The 14772-nt window shown below is 38.9% G+C and overlaps 1 long non-coding RNA gene across 2 annotated transcripts; it reads right to left on the bottom strand.

Moving 5' to 3' along the window:
* Window positions 1-3090: 3090 nt before the first annotated feature.
* On the bottom strand, window positions 3091-14302 carry LOC5573401. 2 transcript variants are annotated; one of them, XR_002500799.1, is made up of 3 exons: window positions 14194-14302; window positions 13672-13826; window positions 3091-4253 (listed from the first exon to the last, which is right to left on the bottom strand). It is a non-coding gene; the product is annotated as an uncharacterized LOC5573401 (long non-coding RNA). The 2 variants fall into 2 exon arrangements; XR_002500800.1 differs by having other exon boundaries at window positions 14237-14258.
* Between the last annotated feature and the right edge of the window lie 470 nt (window positions 14303-14772).

The raw sequence follows: 14772 nt of genomic DNA on the forward strand, positions 1-14772 counted from the left end.
TTTCTTTTTTTCATTGAGTTTGTTTCATCAAAAGTCTTCAATTTATATGTTTGGTTCGACAACAAAATTTTGATTTATTGCTTTCTCTCACTATCCTCGACTACAACTCAACCCAAGCTCTCCAGATCCAGTTGCACCTTGTCAACCCAAATCAACCTTGTTTGCAGCGCCCTATGCCATTATTATACAGGTTTAGATGCGATCGTAGTTTATAAAGGGTTGTTATGTTAATCTCACAAATTACCCAGCCCAGTGTACTTGTACTTGTACGTACTTAAGCCATCTTCCGTATACTGGTTTGTGGTAGGAGGTCAGCCTCACTAGACCTACCTACCTTGATACCTTGATGGCTACAGCGTAGCGTCACGCCATTGTCGGGCGTATTGTAGAGCAACATCTTCGTCGGTCTTGGGCGAAACTTCTCCAGTTGCCCCGAACGTTTAGCCAGGTCCTCTTCCACTGCGTACAACCAGCGTATTCGTGGTCTTTCCCGAAGCCGCCGACCTCTACCTGGTTCCCTGCTGAATATTATTTTCGTAATTCTTTCTTCCGACATTCGCACTAAGGACCAGACCACTGAAGTCTGCCGTATTTTACACACTTGATAATATTCACAACTTTGTACACTTGATACAACTCGTGATTCATGCGTCTGCGCCACACACCATTTTCGAGTTTACCACCGAGTATTGTCCGCAGCACTTTACGCACGAAAACACCGAGAGATTTCCGGTCTGACTCTTTCAATGTCCACGCTTCGTGCTCGTAGAGAGCCACCGGAAGAACAATGTTTTATACAGGGCGAATTTTGTTTCCGTTTGCAAGTTGCGGGAACTAAGCTGGTTACGTAGTCCGTAAAAGGCCCTATTCGCAGCCGCAACACGTCTTTTCACTTCGCGGAAAACGTCGTTGTCACCAAGCATGGGAAACATTCATTCGAATATTGCGTTTCTCTCGCTCACTTCCACAAGCGAGTCAACAGCTGTTTCTCCAACCAAGCTGAGTGTTTCAATTCCCAATGCGCTTTCTTCTTGTTCGCCGAACGACAAGTTAGACAAAAATGGCAACAGAATCATTCACTACCGACTACTAGTGCCGAAGGCATCCGATTGCTGTAGCGAATGATTCTTTACATTCCGATTCCGCACGAGTGGCATTCGTGTTTGAGAGCTGAAGAGCGTTCACTGACTTGGAATACACAAGGCGAAATGATTCAGTGAACGCAAAATCTGTACATTTCGCAGAAAGCATTCAGTGATTGAATGGCGAACGCGTTCTTTCGTGTCTCCCATTTAGGAGCGGATAGGTGCTCTCTCCGCTGCGCATATCTTTTCATTTTCGGTTCATCTCAATCGTTTGCGATTCGTCGGGATTGCGCTCACCCTAGTAGTGTTCGGCAGTCACTGAACATTCGGTGACAGCAGATACTTTGAGGATATTTTATCGGTAGCGTTCGGGTGAGTGAGTGAATTTTCCCATGCTTGGTTGTCACATGTCACAAGTATTCCAAGGTAAACAAATTCTTCAATAACACCACCAAGCCTGACTATCTCTACCTGCAACCATGTACTTCGTTTTGGTAGAATTAATGGTCAGGCCTATCCTCGCTGTCTCCCTCTTCAGAGGCACGAAGGCCTCTTCCACTGACCTGCGATTGATTCCAATTAGGTCTATATCGTCCGCAAAGCCAAGGAGCATGTGCGACCTTGTAATAATAGTGTCATTTCTCTGCACGCAAGATCTCCTAATAGCACCCTCGAGTGCAATGTTGAACAGTACATTCGAAAGTGTCTCCCTGCTTCAACCCGTCTAATGTCACGAACGAGGTTGACACCTCGTCTGCGATTCGAACACTTTGATTTCGAACCATCCAGCGAAGTACGTATCAGCCTAATTAGTTTCGCCGGAAAACCATGTTCAGACATTATCTGCCACAGCTCATTTATTTTCACTGAGTCGTACGCCGCCTTGAAATCAATAAACAGATGATGAGTCTGCAAGTTATGCTCCCGGAATTTATCTAGGATCATTCCCAAGCTAAACATCTGGCCTATTGTCGAATGGCCCTCACGAAAACCAGCTTGGTATTCGCCTACGAAGGACTCCTCGAGCGGTCTCAGTCTGTTAAACAGGATGCGCTACAGAATTTTGTACGCCGAATTCAGCAGGGTAATTCCTCTGTAATTGGCACACTCCAGTCTGTGCCCGTTCTTGTAGATTGGACGTATGACGTCATCCAACCAGTCGGTGGGCAATTCTTCGTCCTCCCATACCTTCAGAAGTACTCGGTGGATCGACTGATAAAGCCGCTCACTTTCGTGCTTGAGAAGCTCGACCGGGATCTCGTCCTTCACAGCAGCTTTTCAGTTCTTCAGCTCGCTGATAGCCTTTTTAACCTCTCCCATGGTTGGTGGATTGATCGTCATTATCAATGTTCATCCTGTTACTCGCTACATTTCCATTTTCACCGTTCAACAATTACTGAAAATGCTCCTTCCACCTGGCAGCCACCGCGATTTTATCGGTCAGCAAATTCCATTCTCGATCATTGCACATGGCGGCACTGGTACGGTATTGTGCCGCGCACCATTGACCGTTGCATATAATCTCCGCATATCATTCCGGTTCATGTTTTCTTGAGCTTCAGCTACCACACTTTCTTCGTGCTGCCTTTTCTTTCTGCGGTGGATTCGCTTTTCTTCGGCTCTCGCTGCCCTGTACCGCTCTCTGTTCTGTCGGGTACCGGCTCATCTTTAACATCATTCGAGATATCCGGACACGGTCAGCGTATTCGTGCTACTGATAGGTTCATCATTTCCGCTGATTCCAAACATTCTCAAAAGTTGGGTTATTTCGTTCACATGTTGGTTATTCAGTACTTCCTTGGTGGTTGGCAGATGACCAAAGGGCACCATCTTTTCATTGATCCCATTAATCTCAGATGTTATTTTGACATTGCTGGTATAATTACTGTCGGAAGTTCCCAGACCTCGAGGGCTTCGTTGAATCTTCGATAAGCGATCGTTTGTAGTCACTGACCGACTTAGGAAAAACTGGCTTTCGGATAAAATCTTTAGGAAAAAACACAAGTATTTTGTAGTAATCTTTGTTTTCATTCATTCTAACTGCTCATTGTGAAGTAAAAACTTCTTGCATTGCATTGTGTTAATGTCGTACCGTCAATTAGTTTCCCTTTCACGTCCACATTCTAGCATTATTCCTCAATTGTTAACACACCTAATAATTTTGATATTTTTCGTATCACTAATTCACATCCATCGCAACATCTCAATTGAGAAGCATTAGTAAATATCCAAAGCAATGACGTTACAATTTTCTTTTACTAATCTTGTCCTCAAACAATAAGTCATACATTTAGTAATAAATATCGACACCATACACAGTGCTGCAAAAATTCCGTTACAGTCATCATTGCTTGGTAAGCTATGAACGACTCAATTGAGATCACACGGTTGCGTCTAAAATCATTGTTACAATTTTGAACCCAGTTTCAATTTTTCGTTCATGAAAAACTCAAACCCTCTCCCTGCTGTTTTCCCGTGCTACGCATTCATCCTTTACATTCATTTCGAATTTTGTTCGCTTGATGCGGTTATTAGCTATAACATCCATCTTATAAAATAAACAATTTGATAAGGCTAACTAAAACTAGAAACCAAATTTAATCAGCATTTGGTGGCGCAAAGAAGAATCCTCATCGTGATCCAACCATATCAACCAATCTCCATGGGGATTCGCTATGGTCAAGATGATGTCGTTTAGATATATGCTGAGCGCCTCTTCATGCCCTCGTCAACTGGCTATCTTGATCCAGATTTTTGTTTGTGTGTGTTGTAATGCAACAAGGGAAATTATTTCCTCAAAGCTAACGTACCTTTTTTCATAAGCAAACAAATCGATGAAATTGTCTCGTTCATTCTAATCAGCAATCGCTCGAAACCACCCGCATTCAGTTCCTTTTTGCGGCATCGCAGTCCGTTATGTAATGGTATTTGAAGTCACACATGTTCTGAGCTTCAACATCTTCATGTTCAATATTGTTGTTTGGTAGGTTGATGATCGTAGTGAGTGATGCAGTTTACTTCCCCATCCTAGTACTTTCTCTTGGGTTGCTTGGTCAGCATCTGTTTCATGCTGAACGACGACAGACCAATTCCGAGGGCAGCTAGGAGAGCTGCCGATCGAACCGTCGTGCGGTCGGACGACTTTGAGCCAGCAGCGAATTCATTCACCTACAAAATAAACAAGAAAAAGCCAAAAGAGAAAGATTAATAATGGCACATTCAGACGTTCCATGATCTGCAAAACAAAGCAATGCAAACAAGAAGTGAAACGAGAATATTTTATTTCACGGTCATCCACTCAAAGCGTGTTCCGGTATTGTGTTTCATTCAACTTACTATCGCATTCAGAAGGCGTAACATAATTTATTTCAACTGTATGGTTTGTTTTGCTTCTTCCGCTCATCATAGGAAGACAACTTGACCGATATACTTATTTATATTCGATAAGCCACACAAACGACAAATCTTGATATTGATTGGAACAAAAACATAAAAATAGAAATAGAAAAAAAAAGTTATTTTTTCGAATGTTTATTTTGAACGATAGTTGTTCAACTTTTTTCAATCGTAATCTGGACCTTTATTTTACCTGTGTTTTACTTCGAAAATTAAAAAAACCCAACTGATGCCAAAAAAATGATGAATCTTTTTTTTCTCCCCTTCAAAATTTTTGGTTTTTTGAATGGAGGGGGGGGGGGTGACATAAGAGAAAATTAATATTTGTATCAGCCTGCAAACAGAATCAGAAGAATGCTAAACAACTTGATCGACGAATGAAGCTCTGTCGCTTTACGGCTAAACGTTTTGTTTTTTGCACTCAATGCCAATGATCTGCAGCGGATTCTTCAGTGAAAAAGATGCTGAGGTCGTATTTGCCCACAATATGCGGCGTGTGGTACTTATAGACTTGACAGCTCAACAATAATAATTAATTTTCAAAAGTCACGGTCTACTAAGACATTTGTCGAGCTACCACATCTCTTTTTCTTCGACGAGTAACGCAATCTATGTCATTACCATATTTTATTCGAAATTTCCTTGTTTTTAAAGCTGTCTTTTCAACACTTTTTCCAACTTCTGTTTCTGTTTTCCAACTTTGTTTTTCCAGTTCCACCTGCCTTCTTCGGTTGTTTTTTCCCGTTGTAAGAACGCTTCCCTCATGTACCCTATCGCACATTTTCGGCTTATCCTGTAGGATTCTCCTCAGCCGGCAAGGCGTCTCCCTCCAATGTATCAAGACATTTCTGCTTCCTTCGATCAGAATTCTATCTGCCTTTTTAAGAAACTCCCTCCTCTGAGGCGAGAATTGTTTTGCTTTCTCCGGTCAGATTTCCACCGGCCATGTGGGTATCTCTATCTTAACAGGCGAGATATTCTTGCTTTCTGCGGTTGGATTTTCATCCGTCCCGTCGTTAAAGCGACTCCCTCATATACGAGGCGAGACATTTATGCCTTCTCCGGTCAGATTTTCATCTGCCGTTTGGGCATCTCCCTCTTATAAGGCGAGATATTTTTGCCTTCTTACGGCTGGACTTTCATCCATCCCGTATTTAAGGCGACTCCCGCTTATGAGGCGATAGCCATTCTTGCCTTCTCCGGACGGATTTTCACCCACCGTTAAGGCGCCTCCCTCCTAGGAGGCGAGACTTTTTCGTTTTTCCTCCTGTCTGATCCGATCAGATGCTATCCGTCGGGAATGCAGACAATTTATATTTACCTCTAGTTGCAGGTGCCGACTAGAATTTTCAACTTATCCGCAGAAGGTTCTTGCTCGTCGCCAATGTGGTACTTATAGACTTGACAGCTCAACAATAATAATTAATTTTCAAAAGTCACGGTCTACTAAGACATTTGTCGAGCTACCACACGGCGTATTGGGGTGATCCATTAATTACGTTAGACAATTTTCGGGGGTTTTCGACCCCTCCTCCCCCCATGGTAAGTTTTTTGTATGAAAATCAAAAATAAATTGTATGGCGTAAGAATTCTCGAAAAATGTACTCGATTGACCGTTACGAAAGTATCATGTCGCTTTGTCTGTTATACCCGGGTTCTCAGATCCCATTGAAATAGCACGGCGTAGAACAAATACATATGAAATGACCGGGTAGATGTTTAATACGAAATACGCAAAACGAAAACACAAGTCGTAGGCGGGCGATGTATAAATAAACTTTAAGAGTTCAAGCGCAATAAGACAGTTAGGTAGGTATGTCTCGCATTTAGCGCCGTGTCTGTTCGTCATTGTCGCGCCGGCCATCGCTAACAGGCAATGGTAGTGCACTCATCATACAAGAGACCAGACACTTGAGACTAGGATAACTTGGAGGTGTTTCCTTTTGCAAACCCCAGTCACCAATCAATCAACTACGATAGCGTATGTTAGCGCAGTGGGGTTTCACGTCGGGAAATTACTTGATCGATCGCAATAATATAGGCAACTATATTATACAAGCGGTTTCAAACTTATTCTACGATATGTCCTGCATATGCAGTTCTATAAATCGATTTTGAAGATACCGGTTTTTGTAAATCCGAAACAGTAAACTTATGAAGAACTTAAATTCAGTTCAACTAGTATTCGTAGAATTTCTGAAACACGTATTTCTGGTTTGACTTTATTACACCAACGGGAAATCGTTTTCTTATCTGATGATCGGGATTCTAAAAACGTCAGTAGAACTAGTCAATAAGATGCCTCATCTCAATCTACAGGGCAAAATCTACGTTTAGATTTGTAAAATTAAATAAAACCCGTAAGGCGCTCGATTTGAATCACTGGAGATACGTCAATGGAGAGCCAATTGTTTCCACCTCGAGCCGGTAATTTCCGAACCTGTGCATAGCGCCGAATGATGTAGCGTAGTCGTGTGCTGTTTCGAGATTGATGCTAATAAATTTGAGTTCTCCATCGTATGCACCGCGCAGAAAACTCTCGCGTCGTGATTTTAAATTTTACGATGTATATAGGGTAAGTGTACCAGTTTTGGCCACCCTAAGGAAAAATATTGTTTATTTATAAATCAAAAGACCTTTGGTTACTGTCTGGACATTGAACGAAAGCTTTCAATCCATGCTCAGCAGGGAAAATATAAAAACTAATCAGAAACTTTGTTTTTGTTTTAAAAATGGTGGTGGCGAATACTGGACCACTTGCACCAGTATTCGCCACGATTTTAATTTCGGTTCCTGAATTCGCCACTTACGTTGATTTCTTATGGAGGGTGGCGAATTCAGGAACAGGTGGCGAAAAATAGGTGCAAAGGAGCAAAAAGTTTAAGGAAAATGATTTTTTTCTATTATTTTCTGAGAAAATTTTGCGGTTTCCAAGAATGTTTCCGTATCATCTCAAAGCAATTTCGCAAACACTAAACAATTGGCAACCATATATGAAGTAAAACGGTATAAAATCTGGGGTGGCGAATAACTGGTACATGGCGAATACCGGTACACCTTCCCTACACACTTAAATTATTTCACCGACCTCAGTAAAACTTTTCGCCGAGAACCCAACAGCTGAGCTTTCGGTAATTTTGAATGCCGAATCTCGGTACTTATTTTACCGAGATTTCGGCAAACCAAATTTTTTGCCGAGATCTCGGTGAACGTTACCGAGATTCGGTAAACGTTTACCGAAATCTCGGTAAAAGTTTTACCGAGAATCGTCAAATTATTACCGATATATCGGCTGTTGGGTTCTCGGCGAATCCATTTAAGTGTGTATGTCTGGCATTACTGTATAATCACAATTCATGTTGATTTAAAGTGGGAAAGGGTTTCAGAAATGACGAATTAATGTTAATAAATTATAACATCGATTTGGCACGTGGGGCCTTTTCCCACTTTGAATCAACTTTAATTGTGGTTATACAGCTTTATATACACCGTATTTGTGCATAAATCACAGCTTGAGTAATATGATTACTTGGGTTGACAATAGAAGAAAAATGTCTCATCATATCTACAACGAGATATCTTAAATTTTACTGTAGAAAATAAGCACGAGATATACGTATAGAATATTGAAGTTATTGGAACCAATATGGGGATGGCCTTACTATTTACCCAAAATAGTTGCAAATAGTGACTTAGATAGAAATGATTTAAAAAAGATTTTATAGTGACAAAAAAAGTGATCAAATCACTAAGATTTCCGTTTAGTTTCCATGTGTCCAAATTTTTTTACTCATCCCGTTTTATAGTTCCAGAAAACTATATTAAGAAACTTTTGAAACATTTTGAAGCAACTTAGGGACCCCACTTAGAAACATGTGATACTAATCAGTTGACAAAGATAGCGATACACATAGGCGTAAATAATCAGACTTGGCGTAAACCATAAGACTTTAGAATGCCATAGTCCTTTCTCATTTGAGGTAATAGATCGTATATGACTAACATACTCTTTCGTATAGAGATAAATCATAACCTCAAAAATGTCCCAAATCGATGATCAACCTGATACCCTGTGTCACTTTCAAGGACACTTTTTTGCCAAGATAACGTTTTTCACCCAATTACATAAAATTCGAATGAATTACAAATATACAAATAATACAAAGGAGACTAAAAGCAGGAAACATGTTCACCTTTCCAATTCGGTTTAAGAGTTAAAAAGAGTTTTAAAAGAATTATAAATTAGCACGCAGTTTAAAATTTTGTATGGGTTGAATTAAGGTGTAAGTGAATATGAATTTCCGACCTCTTGAAACCAAAAGGTCAAACAAAACTAGTACAAGTTTGGAAATTAGGATTATTTGAAGTTAAGCATTTCAGCAGCCAGTAAATCATTTCTTCAAACTTTTTAACAGGTAACAAATAACTTTTTGAAATTTCTCAAAATTTGAACATAAGACTGAATAATCCTTTTTGTTATAGTTAAATACTTTACATAATAAAGCTGCATGGCTATCACAAAATTGAAGGATTGTTTCGACAGCTTTATTTGTCGACCTCCAATTAGCACGGTAATAGCTGTTTGAAAGAAACAAGACAAACAGAACCATTTGAATTAATTAAAAAATATCCCATTTGGTTAACTTGTTCACATTTGGGCTACTAAAAAATCAACAGCCAATCAGTCATAAATTATAAACAGGTCCGTCACACTCGGGCTCAGATTGGGTACCACTTCTAGTACTGCATTTCGTCCCTCGGTAGTACAAAAGGTACCCAAGTTTGACAGATCGCAGTACACTTTTCACAGCATTCTAGATTACCTTATGAGCTATAAAATTTTGGGCAACTGCAAGGGACATGGTGGTCTTTAATTTGTCTTTGTTATAAATGTACACTGTGAAAGACATATCTACTGAAAAATACATGAGCTAGTTCTTAAAAAACCTATAGTTTTTAACCAGGAGACTGGAATAGATGTAAGTGAACTTGCTCAACTAATGCATGTTTCATCGAACTTGGTAAAATAAAGAATCTGAATCAAGAGAAATTGAAGAATATTTTCAGTTAGTCAGATTTTCTCAAACTTGCTTTAAAAACACAAATTATGAACAAATGTGAGAATTGTCACTCTAACTTGAGGTATTTAAAAATGATTCAATATCATAACGAAGCTATACATCATCGATATCTCATCACCGATTTAGAAGCAAGAAATAACATTTTTTCTTACTAGTAAAGTCACGTCTTCGAACTGCAGACAATTTACATCAGGGCTGCCCAACCCACGGTTCGCGGGCCACATCCGGCTCGCGGCTTTTTTTTTTGTGCGGCCTGCGAGGAGTTCAAGGGCTTCTCTCCCGTTGACCGCTCTACCAACTTAGAGTATACCAAAGCTAGTTATTCAAACATTAAATTAAATGTTCAGCTAATATTTCAGTTTAACGATCCATTACAGTATATATCCTCAATCTTCTCAATTCGACTGATTAAATGAATTATCAGAAAACTAAAATATAATTTGTATCAAAAGCTCGAACAAACTTGGTAGCAAATTGGTCAAATCAGTCAAACTAAACTTTTCAATATAAAATGCCTTATAAAATAATACAAATATTAGTAACAAATGACAGAAATAAAACAACACAAGCAGCTAATCCATTTTTAAATTCAATCTAGAAATTTAGTTTGTTTTTAGTCCCATCTTGGTAAATCAAACTTAATTTTACTGGTTTAAAACAACATAAAATGTTGGTTGTTTTGTTTGTTGTCAAATAAAACAAATAAAACATATAGTTGTTATGTTTATGACAAATGCGAACACAGCGCAAAATACATTTTATTCTCAATAATATCATTCAAGCGTGCAATAAATACGATTGAGAGTGTTTTAACTTTTTCTGTGGTATTAGCGTGTACATTGATCTTTCTGCGTCAACTATTTAGAGCTAGGTTCTCTCTTTGTTAGATTCTGTAAAAAATAGATTTGTTAAGAGACGATCTAGAATTCTATACAAGATTTTTAATCAAAGATACGGGTCTCAACATAATCAAAATATTCCTTACGCGCTAGGTCTATGATACATGAGTTTCCTCACTTTACCCTAGAGAATCCTTAGGGGGTTCCTTGTACTTGATGACTTCTCAGAAATGTCAACGGATTCTTGTGGATGTCTGCAGATTCCTATCGGACACTGAGGATTTCTTGCGGGATACTGAGAGTGCATTTCATGCACTATACACTAAGGATACGGGTAATGCAACAATAGAAATACTGGTTGCAGTGGCGCATCCGAACAGAGAGAGAAAAAAAAGGTCTAATGGATTGTTAGTTGTTAGATCAGAATCATTTGCATCACCTAGAAGCCTACAATATCCGCTATAACTAGAAAAAAACAGCCTTTGCTCAAAAGAAGAAAAAAAGCATTTCTGAATGTAATGGACAGAATATTTTTCGACGAAAACACGCGCGAAACCGTCGATCACGGCAACTAGTGAAATCAGCACCGCTCAAACGTCAAATTAGTAAACTCGTTAAATCGTGACGTTAACTTGTAACGATTAACGAATAATGCGTTGATTTTTTTCTAAAATCGGTTTAACGTTAACGAACAGCGTTGATTTAACGTCAACGGCTGAGTTATTTTTAACGTTAATGTTTGAAAGATTCTATTACCTAAATAAAAAGTCTAATGACTTGTTTGATGGATTGACAAATAAGAACATTTAGAACAGCAGAAACTAAAACAGTCTACGTAATAGTCAAAAAAGAACATTTCATTAGCAACATAAGAACATGATAATTATACATTGTGTGGACAGTTTCATCGGTTTTAACTCGGATGACGAGATTTGAAAAAAAAAACGCATGATCTCATTACAGTTCTCTTATAAGCGGTTTCTTCACCACCGCTTAAGCCCTAAATCTGGTTTAATCGTATGGGTTATAGTAGTTTACGAAACAAGTAGCAGAATGATGATTTTTACAGCACGAGTCGTAAATTTATCCTACGAGGCTTGCGGAACATGAAAAACATTGATTTGAGTAAAATTGTCTAGAAAATTGACCTTAATAATAAATCGAACCTTGTGTTAAATTTTGTAATCATACTTAATAGATCAAGAGTTTGATTTTCTAAATAGTAATACAAACAAATTCTGCTAATAGTTATGAATTATTCATAAGCGTGCTTCGATGAACTTCAACATCCAGAACATAAAGGAGACAGTATTGCAGTATATAAAACTACATCTTGGTCAAACAATGATCATCCGGAAATTGAGGAAATATATATTCTCCTCCTGTAGGCGAACTCCGGAGCGTATTTTCTTTCGAGAAAAGAATTTTCTCTTGGAAGAAAATGTGTGCCGCAATCCACCTACTGGACTCCCCCTATTCACGTCAATGGCGATACATACAGTCAACCCTCCATGAGTCGATATGAAAGGGACCATCGACTCATGGAAATATCGAGTCATGGAACAGCAATGCTATTGAAAGCCGTTTGAGTGGGCCATCATAGTAACCATGAAATTTGATTTTCAGTACACTGAGGCAAAAATCTCGCATGATTTTCATAAGATCACACTAATGAACGCGTTTTTTATTATTTTTTTTGTTGGTTCATTAGACACTTGCGTATTTCATTCGACGAGATTGAGATTCATAAGACAAGTGTAATTTATTCATAACAATCAATTGTCAATGTCATAAGAACGCTTATGAACCCCATTGCTCATCATTGTGAAGAACCACGTGAGGCAAATTTTCTCGGTACAGCCATTTCACTATCAGAAATTCAATATGGCTTCCGAAATGGACGTGTTTGCTGATTTGTCGCTGGCTGACTCCGTTTCTAATGCATCAAAGGGTAAATATTTTCTATTTATCATCAATTCCGCTGTAACTAACACTTTCTTTCAATCAGATTAAGGAATTGGATCCAAAGAATAAGATTTTTGGATGAAAATTCAAAACAATTTGTATGACGCGTAAGAAATCACAAACCCCCCTCATCCATTAATCCGCCCCTAACGTAAACCTGCACCAATTCAGGCGTTCTTCACAACTTTTCTCAATAATGTTTCGCTGCTATAATATACTTCTTCGCGTTCAAAATGGGTTAGCCAACTAGAGAAAATCGAATTTTCATCCATTTTATCGTATCGCAAATCGATTCTAATGCTTACAGTAAAGTGCTTTAATCGAATTGCGACATGACAAAATGGATAAAAATTTGATTTTCCCAAGTTGGTTAACCTATTTTTCAACGCGGATTATGAGCAATGGGGTTCATAAGCGTTCTTATGACATTGACAATTGATTGTTATGAAAAAATTACACTTGTCTTATGAATCTCAATCTCGTCGAATGAAATACGCAAGTGTCTAATGAACCAACAAAAAAAATAATAAAAAACGCGTTCATTAGTGTGATCTTATGAAAATCATGCGAGATTTTTGCCTCAGTGTATGGTTCCATGAGTCGATATCGAGTCATGGAACATCGACTCATGGAGGTTTAACTGTAATAGAAAGTGAATAAAATTGATACCACATGCGAAATGCGCCTTTATCAGAAGCAAACGTAATCAAATTTCCAAAGTCCATTTCTTTTCCATAATGATGTTCTTTCTCGCATCACGTGAAAGAAACATCTAGACATTTTTCATTTTGGTTACCCAAATCGAAATAATGTTTTCATTTAGGTATTATAGAACCTAATTAGGGGCCCAGATAGCCGTAGCGCTAAACGCGCAGCTATTCAGCAAGACCAAGCTGAGGGTCGTGGGTTCGAATCCCACCAGTCGAGGATCTTTTCGGGTTGGAATCTTTCTCGATTCCCAGGGCATAGAGTATCATCGTACCTGCCACACGATATACAAATGCAAAAATGGTCAATTGGCAAAGAAAGCTCTCAGTTAATAACTGTGGAAGTGCTCATAAGCACACTAATCTGAGAAGCAGGCTTTGTCCCAGTTGGGACGTAACGCCAGAAAGAAGAAGAACCTAATTGAGGCGACACGACACAAATCCTACACAGTCAGAAAACGGGAATCCCAACAGAGGATTCTCAAACAGGCGCCACCGTAACAAAAATCATTGATTTGCGCCGTAAAAATCATCGTCTGTGAAGCTCGGTTCCACTTCCTCCTCTTATAGAATCTACTTTGTTCTGATCGTCACTTACCTGGCCGTAATTGAGACGGATGGCGTATCTTGCTATTTGGGTAGTCTTCATTCTCTGCTAAACGATATGTTGTGGACAATTATGTGGCTTGGCACCGCAAGAGAACAATATTCTTCTATGAAGAAACAGGTTCCGCACTTTTCGGAGGGGTTTGCCTGTAAACGAGAGAAAATTCAAGGTCATCAACTGGAGCTACCGTGATTCCGCATGTTTCTCTGCTGCTGCACTGCGATTATCGATCTTTACGATGCACTGCCATATTTAAATTTGTTCAAACTATTCGACGCCACCTAATTTTGGCACATTTTTTACTAAAAATAAACTTTCACTATTTTTATGTAATCAAAATTAGCACTGCAGGTTATTCGATAGCATCGAAGCATGCCATTCATCACTTTTTAAGACACTTTTTTTCGGTCAAAACTGTGTAAATTCTACGAAATTTCTCACGAATCACTAATATCTACTTGCCATCAACCATAAAATACGAATCCTATTTGTTTTAATCCCAAAAATACTAACTTTTTCTCAAGAAAACTGAACTGGACCACTTCAGAGCACTTACTGGTAGCGACAGAGCACGGCGGAAAAGAAAATTCACTGACAGGCTTCTTTTTCCCCCCGCCTGTTCTTTTCTTTTGTCTGCGGCGACGGCGAGGCGATCACGGTGGTTTGCGAATACCCTTTAATGGGTAAAAAAATACCCATTATCGAATAGCAATCATTTCTGTCATAAAATGGGGGAATTTCACAATCATGAGATGGGTAAAAAAATACTCTTTCTTTTAACTCGCATGAAGTGTAAAAACGGGTAAAATTTTACTCATTAATGGGTGAAAAATTAGTTGGAATCACAAAATAAATCCTGCACAACTATCAGTTGACGGAAGAGCCACTCGTTGAGCCATTGAAGTTAATATTAATGATCTATATTCCAGGACGCCAAGTACCCGCAAGTAAGTATAATACTATTGGCGAATACCATGCTCATATAGAAATATCAAAATTGTATTTTAATGGTTCTAATTTTTTTTCATTTTCCAGATCTTTGACCGAAAAAATGGACGAACCTGGAAAGAAGCTGTAAGCAGCATTTACAGA

Source organism: Aedes aegypti, chromosome 2 (assembly GCF_002204515.2).
Source record: "Aedes aegypti strain LVP_AGWG chromosome 2, AaegL5.0 Primary Assembly, whole genome shotgun sequence".
Classification (NCBI taxonomy): Eukaryota; Metazoa; Arthropoda; class Insecta; order Diptera; family Culicidae; genus Aedes; species Aedes aegypti.